This window comes from Schistocerca piceifrons, chromosome 4 (genome assembly GCF_021461385.2).
Source record: "Schistocerca piceifrons isolate TAMUIC-IGC-003096 chromosome 4, iqSchPice1.1, whole genome shotgun sequence".
NCBI lineage: Eukaryota > Metazoa > Arthropoda > Insecta > Orthoptera > Acrididae > Schistocerca > Schistocerca piceifrons.
The window spans coordinates 148696912-148706999 of NC_060141.1; positions in this window are offsets into that span (position 1 = coordinate 148696912).

Consider the following 10088-nt stretch of genomic DNA (forward strand, 5'->3'; position numbering starts at 1 on the left):
CAGCCCTGTAAAGCAGTACTCACAAAATGTCCAGTGTAACCAAAGAAACACTGATCATATTTGTGCAAATACTTTGCTAACAAACCCCTTTTGTTGATTACAGTTAATCTTGGAATACCCAAAAAGTTGATTATTTCTTAGTTTCTGGCTCCTACTACTACAACCAAGTTTTAGTCCTCTTAACATATTGTATACAGATTTTGCATTTCCTTGGTGCAATTGTTTGAACATTTTCTAACACCAATTGACATAGGCCCTTTATTGAGCTTCTATCAAATTGTATGGAATTCATCAAGAACAGATCATTTCCACAGTTAAATATTCACACAGAATTGAGTAATCCAATATTGTGCAGTTTCAGTAGTGTCTCAAGATACGCATCACACAGCATCAATTGTTTTTTGTCGACTTCCAAGAAACTTATCGCTGACAGATGTGTGACTACAATGAGAGTTTACAAACAAAATGTAAACAGTCTTTTCTGAAGGTGGCTGGTTACCAAAAGTTGGTTGAAGTGATTCTAGGCATTGTTGATGAGTTGAGATTATTATGAAACTCGAAAAATTCATCCAAAGAAACCCTTCATGAAAAAATATAATTTCTTTCACAACACTTTTCTTTAAATTCTCACTGGAAATAAACAACTTGCACTATTTCTGAGCTACCATTGTTAACAATAGCAAATGACAAATTCGTGTCATCAAAGAAAAGCTGATCTTCACTAATTAACACTTTTTGAGTTAAATACTAAAGAACCAGAACTCTATAGCATATAAAGATCTAATGTAGCACTGCCTCTGAAGAGGCAGAAAAGGCAGTTCCCAGCAGTTAACACTCTCAGTATTATATTATTGATAATTAAATCCCTCAGATGGGTGTCTTATCATCTTGAATGCTATATAAAAATGCATATTTGTGCATATACTCAGATTAAAAGTTCTTGTTATTTGACAATTGTCACCTGCATTACAGCATAGCTGTACTGGTTTTCAGGTACACCTCAGTTAAGATTCAGACAACAGAGAGTGAACTGCCAAAAGGAGCAGAATACATTTTTGCTGCTAATGTCAGTAACCAGCAAATTGGTTGCAGGCATGAACCATATAGAGCAAATATTTTCTCCTGGAGACACATAGTTAGCTAAAAAATAACATGAAACATGGATCATGTGATTTAGGTGGCTTATGTGTATCAACAATACAGATAGCTGTACCATAGTTGCAACCACAACAGAAGAGTATCTGTAGACACAAAGGCAAAATGCATGACAGAAGTACATGTATACATGCCTTCTAGATCCACGGGCTATGAAAAAATGAAGGAATATATGACAACATAAAAGAAATTATTGAGTTTGTCACCAGTGACTTTCTGTCTAACTACTCAGGTGTAAGATGTTGGAACATTGTTTAGTTTGTCATTTGCTGAGCCAGACATCTACAAGTCAGCAAGAACTGGAGGCAAACGTTATCTCTGATTTCCTAGACACCAAAAGACATGAAACTGAACTACCCCACATTAATTGACATAAAATTTGGTCAACTGTTGTAGGCAGGATTCATCCATATTCACTTAAAGCCACATCAAAGACAGACACATTGTGTGAAGCACATATTCAGTGATGTACACTGATGAGAATACACTTATCACCACCACCTGCTTGACAACTTGTTTCTCCATCTTTGTAATGAAATACAATCACTGATTCTGCTTATCATTGATCCGAAAGTTTGTTGGTTGGTTTGTGAAAGTAGTGACATAAGATGTCTATGCACAAGTCATGTAACTTGCATAAATAATGGGCCACTGATTTGTATACGCACCAATGGTCTTGCCACAGTGGTAACACTACTTCCCGTTAGATCACCGAAATTAAGCGCTGTGGGGCTGGGCTAGCACTTGGATGGGCGACCATCTGGTCTGCTGAGCGTAGTTGGTAAGCAGGGTGCACTCAGCCCTTGTGAGGCAAACTGAGGAGCTAGTTGATTGAGAAGTACGGCTCTGGTCTCGGAAACTGATGACATAAAGTCGGGAGAGTGGTGTGCTGACCACATGCCCCTCCACATCCGCATCCAGTGATGCCTGTGGGCTGAGGATGACACGGCGGCCCGATGGTAACATTCAGCCTTCATGGCCTGTTCAGGAGATTTGTATAAATGGTGATGGCACCCAATAGCTATCCAAGTGGGTTCCGTAGGATTTACATCAGGTATGTGTGGTCACTGAGACATCAACGTGAGTTCACTAAATAGCTCCTTGAACCACTGTAGTGTGATAGTGGCTCCAAGTCATAGACTGCTATACTGTTAAAAGATGACATCGCCATTGGGGAAGATATCAGCATGAATGGATGCAGGTGGCTTGCAGCTGCCAGTTTGTGTTCAATTACTGCCAAAGATCCCAAGCAAGTGCAGGAGAATGTCTCCCATGGCTTAATACTGCTCCCATCAGCTTGCGTCCATGGTGCGCTGCATGTTTTGAGCCGCCATTCACCCCAGTGACGGCGTTTGTGCAGACAGTCATCGACTTAGTGTAGCAAAAATGTTTTTCACCCAAAGAGCCGACACATTTTCATTGATCAATGGTCGAATCTTTATGGTCTGTTTATCAATTGCAATTGTAATTGACGATGTTGTTGGGTCAACATGTGAACATGCAGGGGTGCTCTCTGTGGAGCCTCATGATCAACAATGTACAATGAATGGTGTGGTATGAATCATTTGTGTGTTCACCAGCATTGGGCTTTTTCGGCAGAGATGCCACAGATCACATTCCATGAAGAGTCATGGACATCCAAAAATTTAGCACCTAGTGGTAGTTTCACTGTCTTCCTACCTCTTTCTGTAAATGCTCATGACAGCAGCATGTGTACATTCGACCAGCTTTGCTGTTTTCGAGTTACTGGTTCATAGGCCTTGCGTAATAATAATCTATTCTTCAACAAAGTCCTTATCTCAGTGGATTTCCCCATTTGCGGCCAATATCTTCACTAGGGTGATCCCCCATTGATTCTGCTGTGCTGACACACTTTTTTCACAGTGTGTCACATGCTGCAGTGCCTTCAGGCAGCATCCAGTCTCGTGCTGGGGAGTGATCATATTGTTTTGGCTTAGCAAGGTAAATCTCAGGATTGAAATAAAAGATTTTTTGGCTGATTAGCAGTAAAACGTGAAAGCAAATGCTTAGGTGAAATGCAACAACCCTCTCGTCGACTAGAGCATCTTGTAGTGTTTCTCTGGCTGTGAATTATAACTGCTGGGAATCAAACCAGGGCCTGCTTGCATGGGAGTCAAGCACGTTACCACACAGCTAAGCAGGCAGACATTGAAGACAATAATACATGGACTAAAGATAAAACTAGGTAGGATTCATTTCATGACATTGGGGACCCGTAAAGCTAGTTAGTTAGTCTGCAGTTACAGAGATCAGTAATAGTGACAGCACGTGCAGAGATATCAAAGATTGTTGCAGAGTGCCATGAAGCCTTTGAGAGATTAGGGGAAAGCAACAGGGTAAACCTGCTGTGGGTCTTGGTCACTCAGAAATAAGTGACAATGAAGAAGCTGATAGACTGGACAGGATAGGTGCGATGACTGCATTTAATGGACCAGAACTTGTCCTAATTATCACTAAAGTGAAGGTAAAATCAAAAGTGTGTAGCTGGGTCAGGAGGCTGTACATAGAATATTGGTCTATGGTCCAAAAACAAAAAGATGGCAAGCTAATGATGCTGAAACCATGTTTCAAGAGAAGTTCTGTAATCCTGAACTTGACCAGAAAACAGCTTAAACTCATTGTAGGACTCATGTCTGGCCATGGGGTCTTTAAGAAAGACCTACACTTGATGGGTGTACAGGAAGAAATCCGTAAGTGTAGACTATGTGGTGAGGGTGGTGAAAATACACCATATCTAAAACCACTGTTGTTTTTGTCTCCCTGCATTAATCAAATCAGTGGTGACAAATTACTATTTAGAGAACAGGTTCCTGAGAAGCAGCGGGGAGCACAGAAGTAATATTAACTGAACGTGCAATTAAAGAGTTTGAATCCCTTAAATAGGTCTTCAACTGCGCACAGCTTGCAAAAGGTCCAAATCTTGTAATTGGCATGGGCAGTAATTCTGTGACCTATGTGGGAGAACAACTAACCACTCTAAATGCTAAAGCTCAGTTGCAGTTGACTAATGACAGTTCCCAGTAGTCCATACGATTCTACAGAATAGCTTTACAGGAGACACATTGGAAGGAGTTCTGCGAGTCGAGAAACAATCAACCAATAACAAACTTGTGTAATTTCAAAACAGCGCCAGTGTTGTGAAAGTACAGTCACTATCTTCTGTCCACAAGCTAAGGTGGTGTTTCAGATGGTGTCCACATTTTCAAACAGTTCAACCATGCACTTATTTTCTAATTAAAGTTTGATACAATAACTGTGCATATGTTGTCTTGATTTTAAAACAACAATAAAACTTTAACCCTTAAATGCATGATTTTTTTATTTCAAGATGTAAAAATTACCATGTTTAGTTTATAGTGCCTACATTACAAAAAAATATTGAAAATTTTTTTAAATTAAATTAACAAAGCATTATTGTTGACAGTCACTGCAGAGACAAAAACAGACCTAATTTCAAATTTATCATAAAAACACTCAAATTAACTGTCTACACCATATCTACTTATGTTTTCAAAATAAAAAAGTAATTTTCAAACCCACCAATCAGTGCACAAACACCAAAATACATCTCTACTTTCCGCCAAAACACACACACAGCATTACGTCCACACAGCTGATTGTCGAACTGGTTCAGTTCATCCTGCCATTTACGATCGCTATGAAGAACTACTAGCAGCTTAGCAGCTGCAGTAGAGTGTATACACTTAACTACATAATGAATTTGTTACAAAATGTTGCTCTGTCTAGGATACGTCGAAGAAATGATGTCTGTAGCTGATCAGCTACACTATGAATTAAAGGGTTAATTCTATATTTTTGAACATCTGTTTGAATATCTATACACTGGGAACTTGCAGTAGAGTCATTAGTAATACTTACATTTGCTGTAATGTAAGTGTGCTATGTCAATCTTAGATTTCTATGTCATTTGACTCCTTGGTATTGATGGCATTCCATGTAGGAATATGCTGTTAGAGGTGACACATTCTACAAGCAGTGTGACTGTATGGAAAGCGAATGTGTCATTGTTAACTTACTTTGGTAAAAGTAGTAAGTTTTAAAGTTATAAACAGAGTGAATTCTTGTCAAGCTGTGTTTAGTGCGGGAAAATGAAGAAGACATGAGTAAGCACGATTTTTACGTAGCTGGTGAGCTGCTACGTAGACACAGAGAGTGGAATTGGATCCCCATGGGACAGCAGGGGTTGTGCCCAGTGCAGGTAGGAAAATAGTTATTATTCTGAAAAAAGAAGGAAGAAAAAAAAAAGAAGAAAAACATAACACTATCAGGCAAGGAGGCTAGCATTTGGCTTTTATTGAGTGATCACTCTTCATCTTCCAATACATATGGTAGCATTCCTGAGTTGAAGTGGTAATTATGGTCAGTTTAAAACCTGTGACACAAGTGGCCACTTGTGGGATCAAGCTGGGAGGGCTGCCAGAGGCAACAAATGTAAAATTTGTGTACAGGGTGTATCATAATTAATAGCAAAACCTGATATGGGTTTCCTTGCAAGGTAATTATGAATGTGTGGTTAAAAGCTGCTACTAACTTCTGTTTCAAGCATCGTCCTAATTAGTATTAATGTGTAAGAAATGTAAACTTTTGTGGTTAAGTCCCTATCTAATTGTGCTTAAGTTTCCCCCAAGGCTAACCTTAATGAGAATGTGCACTCATGCCTGTTAAAAGATGCATTCCGTACATTGTCTTCACATTTGGAGACAACACTACACTTTTCTCTGTAGTGAGTTACGAATTCTTTCTGAATCTACCTACTGGTGTTGTACTTTGAGGAAACAAGTATCCAATCTGACTGTAAAACCTCTCATTGTCATTTGTTGGGAAAGCCGAGTAGATGACTTGTAGGCTCTTAGACACTACAACGAACAAGTGTATGATAGTGTTTGTGAAGCTATGAGCGGTGTCAATAAATAATACAAAATATTTTTTTCTGGAGGCAGGCTGGCTTTAGTCAAGATTCCAGTACATCTTTCCCCACTCTTTTGTCTACAAAACCCTAGTTTTCAACATAATCTCCATTCAACTTGATGGTCTTACGCCATCTTACTGGTAGGGCCTGTATGCCCACATGTTACCACTCCAGTGGTCTATGTCAGAGCCAACATCTTGCTGCCTCAATATCCTCCCTATGAAGGTGACAATATTCAATGAAAAACTGCCACAATCAGCCTTGTAACATGCAAGCAACTCTGCACAGATGCTCCTTCTTTGCTCTTTATGGTCCTGTGTTACATGGTGACACAATGAGAGTGTCCATATGTTCCAAAATCGCAGGAAATACAGCTGTGTGCAGCCGGCTGGCACGTGAGAGACCAGACTGGTTTGCACTACCTGGTTGTGATGATGATAGACACCTCACCCAGTGACGCACTGTGCTTTTGTTCACTGCCAGATCACTGTAGACATTCTGCAAGCACCTACAAATAGCTGTGATGCTCTGGTTTCCCACGAAAAGAAATCCAATGACAGATCTCTGCTTGGAACACATCTCTTTTACAGGTGTCATTTCGAAGGCTACATGTAGCACCACCAGCTATTGGAACTTCATGAAACTAAAGGGGCTGAAGCGGGAATGTTCCACATTCTCCCACAACTAATTCTGTCTTTTTTCAATTGTAATTAGCCAATAAAAAAAGTGTTGCATTACTTACAAAACACCTCTCATAACGAAGATCCCAAAGTAGATACTTTGGCAGAAAAAGTGCAACTGTTATTGCAAGAAAGCTACAAGAATTCAGATTTCTACATTATACAGTTGTCTGGTATGATAATTTGTTTAGGGTCATCCAGGTCAGCAAAACTCTCCAAAGAGTTAACTTAAATCTACAGAGCTGTGGTATAAGGTGATAAAGACGTACGTAAGGTCAACACTTCTTGAGGAACAGTTGTGCAGCATAAACAGTCAGCATAAAATTAGGTGACAATGTTTATATGGCTGCCCCATGTTTCTGGAGGAAAGTGAAATAATTTATAAATTATAAAATTAAAATTCAATTATCAAACAAAGAAAATAACAAATGTTGCAATTGCCATTTAATTTGATAGGCTGAACATTCTTATTTAAGCGGTAATAATTTTATAGAGTGCACATCTTATTTAAGCTGTAACAATACAATGGGTTTAACTACTTATGCTTTCACCAAAACTTTTTAAGAACTCAGGAATTACATTAAACTGAAATTAATTGTTTCTTGATGAAATATTTAGCACTGCAGAAATTTATCTCTATTACAGAGGAATGGCTACTTATTTTAAAAAAATTTCTACTCTCACTAGATTAATTTTTATAGATTCTATCAAGAACCTAAGGTTTAATAACTAATATGTGGCGGGTGGGGGCGGCATGCCTCAATATGTTGCTTGTGACCTCAGTAAAAGCATTGCATCTGAGGTTTAAATGAGCCTCACTGGACTCACATTTGGGAGGACAATGGTTCAAACCCACATCCAGCCATCCTAATTTAGGTTTTGCATGATTTCCCTAAATCACTTCAGGCAAATGCCAGGATGGTTCCTTTGACAGGGAGTCGCTGACTTCCTTCCCCATCCTTCCTTAATCCAATGGGACCAGTGACCTTGTTGTTTAGTCCCATCCCCCAAATCAACCAACCAACCCCTTTGTACCTATTATGAAACCCTATCTTTGAGATTCCCCGCAGCAGCTTTCACAGGTGCATTGGAAAAGTGGCCCACTTGCAATGTGGAATGACACGTACCAAACTGAGTAATACCATGTCAACCCCCAAGGGTATGGTACCAAATCAACAAGCACTGGCAACACCATTATCACATATTACTCACTAGCTGCATATAAAGATTAAGATATGAATATGTGTGTCTACTTATGTATACACTTGAACTCAACTTCTGTGTAATGATTAAACAACTTCTAGCCGATTATTTAATGTTCTTAGATAATTGAGTAGGATATGGAACAATCTTACATTGTCATCATGTAAACAGTACTGGTATAAAGTTTTTCTTTGTACACCAGAAGTTGAACGCACTGTAGAACACAAGTGATACATGAACACTGAAACTATGTCAGCATTAGTTTGCTAATTGTAATTTCAGAGTAATTCAAATATTAATTAAAGACATTGTTACAAATAGTAATTCAGTTTAATATTGTATGCAAATTGAGATGTATTAAAAACATTATTATGGCAAGAGATGCTTTGTGACATACTGTATATCATCTCGTGTAAATTTGGAAACGTCTTGGTATTAATTGCACAGATCTGATTGTCCGTCTTGGATTCCAAAGTTACAAGTTTCTCTTCAAAATTCTGTTTACTTAGTATTTTAGATATTAGTGTTTGACAGGATGAAAGAACATTTTACCCCCATAATTTTTTCAAATAATGTTGACAAAACCATTTTCTTTTGTACTTCCAATATATTAACAGAACTAAAGAGTTTACAATCAACTTGCACTCCATAAAACTTGATCCATCATTGACTTCCTTGTAGTCACTGCAATGTCATTTAAATAATATTATATTAACGTCATTTAAATAATATTACTATTACCGAGAAATGAACTTACATTATTGTAAATATAATTGTGAAAAAATTACAACAGAAAATTAAATATTTTGCAAAATTTACACATGATGTGAACTACAGTACGTCACGAACAATGTATGTGTGCAATACCAATAGGAAACTCATTGAATTATAAGAGACTTTTCCAGTAATGGGAATAATGTGTGGGCCGATGTATCCATTAAAAGATTTTCTGGAGATGCCTGTTAATTTTGTACAATACTGTCATAATAATTTTGTTTTTGATGTGACTGATATGTTTAAAGAAGTTTGTGGGTGAAGAAGTTTTTGGATAGGTAAGCACTGCCTTGGCCGAATCAGTACACTAATTCAGGCATCTTATGTTGAATTTGAAAAAGTTTTCTAAACAAATTCTGGTCAACTCAGTCCAAGCTAGGATTAAAAGTGAATTTTTAAGCAGACCAAATTATATACAGGGAAGTGGAAGAGAGAGAGAATTTTGTGTAAAACAACTCAGAGGAATAATCCATTTAGATAGACCTTTTGATGAATTAATGTAAATAGAGGCATTAAAAAGAAGATAACAATGGAAGGTACACTGGGGTTTACAGTAGTTTAGTGAGTGTGATGATTCTATTGAGCAATTTCTAAAATATGTGGAGAAATTAGACAGAGCATGGAGAAGAACAAGGGAGAATTTTATCAGGGTGGTTATTATGGTCTTTAGCATGGGGGATGAAATCAAATTTCTAAAATATGTGGGGAAATTAGACAGAGCATGGAGAGGAACAAGGGAGAATTTTATGAGGGAGGTTATTATGGTCTTTGGCATGGGGGATGGAACCAAAGTTACAGTGGGGGAAATCATGAGAGAAGCGATGTAGGCAATGTGAACTGATTAGCAAGGAGGAGGTAGCAGGAGAGACTCTGAGTGGGATGATGGACACAGGAATAGAAACAGAATATTTGAATACAGGAATAAGCCATGGGAAAAGAATAATAGTCCACATGACAACAGATGACAAGATATTGGGGGAAACTTTCAGGAAAACTGCGGGTTATTCCATTGGAAGCCTGTCACTTTTGGGGTGAGAAATATTAATCAACATTGGGCCAACAACTACAGAAAAACACCTGCAAAGGAATTTAAGGAGAAGTGTTCCAGATGGATAAATGGTATTTTATGGGGAATTTTAGAATGGAATCTTATCAATGTGTGTAAGGACAGAAAGATTAAAGACACTTGCAGCAATGAAGGGGAACTGTATGCAGAAGTACTCACAATTTTTTCAGTCAATCAGATAATAAAAATTTCAAGAGAGAGGTGGTGTCGGATAATAATTTTCATGAACATGGAACAATTTTATGAGTAATGAAAGGGG